This window comes from Oreochromis niloticus, linkage group LG3 (assembly GCF_001858045.2).
Source record: "Oreochromis niloticus isolate F11D_XX linkage group LG3, O_niloticus_UMD_NMBU, whole genome shotgun sequence".
NCBI lineage: Eukaryota > Metazoa > Chordata > Actinopteri > Cichliformes > Cichlidae > Oreochromis > Oreochromis niloticus.
This window is the reverse complement of record NC_031967.2, coordinates 69,338,044-69,341,221: the sequence shown is the minus strand read 5'-3', so window position 1 is coordinate 69,341,221 and position 3,178 is coordinate 69,338,044. Positions and strand designations below refer to the sequence as shown.

At 40.1% G+C, this 3,178-nt stretch overlaps 1 long non-coding RNA gene across 1 annotated transcript; it reads left to right on the top strand.

Annotated features, from left to right (window-relative positions):
- The first annotated feature begins 395 nt into the window (after nucleotides 1-395).
- Nucleotides 396-3,178, top strand: LOC102080631 (uncharacterized). The gene is made up of 5 exons (XR_002061290.2): nucleotides 396-447; nucleotides 534-701; nucleotides 851-949; nucleotides 2,817-2,865; nucleotides 3,064-3,178. It is a non-coding gene; the product is annotated as an uncharacterized LOC102080631 (long non-coding RNA).

The following is a 3,178-nucleotide window of genomic DNA, read 5'->3' as shown; positions in this document are numbered from 1 at the left end:
TGGGTTTGGACAACCAGCTGGTTCCTCTTGTAAGATCACACTTTTCCCATCAGACAGTGGGGTTTACTGGTGTGAGTCCAGAGAGGGTCCCATCAGTAACATGGTTAACCTGACAGTCACTGGTAAGCTGAGTGTGTGGAGTTAGTGTTGATGAAGCTGTGTGTAAATGGATGAAATGCTGTAGTTTGTCTCTGTGTTGAGGTGGATCAGTGATCCTGCAGAGTCCTGTCCTCCCTGTGATGGAGGGAGATGACGTCACTCTGCTCTGTAAAACAAAGACCACTCCCTCCAACCTCCCAGCTGCTTTCTATAAAGATGGCTCCCTCATCAGGAAGCAGCCTACAGGTCACATGACCATCCAGCATGTTTCCAGGTCTGATGAAGGCCTCTACAAGTGTGACATCAGCGGTCATGGAGAGTCTCCATCCAGCTGGATCACTGTCACAGGTGACACACTCACCTGTCTGTGTTTCTGCAGCTTTCAACATTCACAATGTGACGACAACTTAATGACTGTGTTTGCTTTATTTTAGACAAACACACCACCACACCTCCACCTACATCCACACCTCCACCTGCATCCACCTCTAACCCTGGTTCCTCTCTCATACCTGTGTTGTCATCTGTTGGATCAGTCTGTGTTGTGGTTCTGGTGTTACTGGTTCTGCTGGTGAGACGATGTGTTCACAGGAAACCTGAAGGTGAGACTCAGACTTCCTGATCTTTCATGTTTGAGTTTGTTTAGTAGAATAAAGTTCACATTCAATATGATCACAGTAACAACTTTATTAAATGCAATTGGTGTTTTAGGTATTTAATTTATATTATTGTTAATTCTGAATCATTTCAGCAGATCAAGAAGAAACTGGAGAAGATGACATCATCACTCATGTCATGTACAGTTACATCAAAATATTGAATCATCAACAGCGAATCAGATGAAGCAGAGGTAGTGTTGTGTTTTCTTCATGTTGTTCTACTGTGAGGACATTTGTGCAGTGTAGATCAGGGGTTCCTTTATGTTTATCTATATTTTTTCATGTATGGTACTGAAAGTCAAAAATTAAAAGCACACATTCATCATTTGGGGATGTTTTCAGCTCAACTGGATTTCTGGGATCATGTTAGCAGTGTTCACCTTTTCCTTTTTGTCACCTCAGCTGGAGGTGAAGCCAAAGAGCAAAAGGATCTCAATCCCCTGCTTATGATCCCCTAGAGCAGGGGTCTCCAACTCCAGTCCTCGAGAGCTGCTGTCCTTCAGCTTTTAGATGCATCTTTGTTACGAATGATGACCTCGCTTGTTACCAGACATTTGATGATGACATGCTAAACAGCTGATTCAACCATTTGAACCAGATGTGTAAGAGTAGTGATGCATCTAAAGACTACATGACAGTATTACTTGAGGAATGGAGTTGGAGACACCTGCTCTACACTGTAAAAAGAAAATGGGTGAACCAACTTAATTGAATTGTTTCAATTGGTAACACCTAATTTAATTAAGTTCTTTGAAATGAAGTTAATACATTAGATAAATCAGTTGTGTTATCTAATGTATTAACTTCATTTCAAAGAACTTAATTAAATTAGGTGTTACCAATTGAAACAATTCAATTAAGTTGGTTCTTTTTACAGTGTAGGGAAACCAAAGTGTCAGGTTATGTTGAATCTTGGTTTGGTGTTGGTTTATCTGGATATGTAGTTTTTCGCTTGGTTTCGGTAGCACTGATATCCGGTCATTCCAGATACTCACCAAACAAAATCATCTACTTGCACAGAGGCTGTTGATCAATTACTGCTATAACAGTAAAAACATGGCGTTGGTGGATGAATTGTCTTTTTTTTCAGGGCTTTTTGTTTCAACCTGAAGTCACCACCATCTAAACTAACACAGGGTAAAGACATCAAGTGTGAAAATATTTTATAAAGCAGATGAACCCAAAGAAATGAATTCTGAATATAAATTAGTAAAAGCAAGTGTCCACACCCATGCTCTCAAACAGCCAATCAACAGCTGAAAGGGGAAACATGTGACTTTGGCTCATGTTAAGTTTTAGCTCATTTGTTACTATGTAAAAAGGTACAACATGATGGCTGCTAACATGTTTGATGTATTTTTAAAGGGACATTAAATTTATATTTAATTTATATTATTGTTAATTTTGAATCTAAAAAACTGAGGGCGCATTGAAATATAAAGTTTATGTGTTTGTCTCCTTTGAATACAGTTTGATTATTCAGATGTAACCGTGTGTGTTTAACTCTGTACTTACTGAGTGTTGTTCACTGTGAGCTGGACTGCATGTTTGTGGTCTGTGGTTAACTGAAGCTAACAGCTCTGCAGTCGTCCAGCATCCTGTTTCTGTTTTTAACATTTGTGTCTCCAACATTTTAAATTCTATCTCAGTAACTGTACTGGGATCCTGAGACATAACAGTTCATAGTTTCTGTGACATCCTGACATGTTGAACATTGATGTTGATGAATCTAGTGTAACTGCAGTCTGAAGTTGATAAGACGTGTCACTGCAGAGTGTTGTGGTTTGTCTAATAATAGTGTTCATGCTGTGAGAACATGTTTGCTTTCTGCTCTGTGGTCAAGTGTTAAAAAGCAGAAGGCAGCTTTGTGGTCGTCTGACTTATTTATCACAGAAACACCCCCAAGTTCTTTGTGGTCGTCTGTGTTTCACAGCAGAGATGTGAAGATGAGAAAACTGAGAAAAGCTGCTGTGGTTTATTCAAATAATCTCTTCATGAAGCTGCATTTTAAAAAAAAAAAAATCACCTTAAGTAATTTAAATGTGTTTTATTCTGCAGTGAGTGAACCAGCTGAAGACGTCAGTTATGAGCCAACAATGAGGCCCAGGTACAGCTGCTCTTTATCTTTAACTTTATCGCTAACTCTAAGCTAAGCTAGGCTAACTAAACCACATCTTGACTCCAGATCACAGCTCTGAACTGGGACTGTGTGTGATGCAGAGAGGTGGAGGTTGGGGGTCTTGACTGAACTACAAAGCTTGTAATCATGTTTCCTGTTGTTTGAACTGTGTGTGTTTGTATTCAGACTTTAAACCAGAGCCAGACGTCGTCTACTCTTCACCGAAGTAGTCCACCAGTCCAACCACTGACGTCCAGCTGCTGGTCTCTAACTGGTCCCCCCAGCATCTCAGACCAGAGGA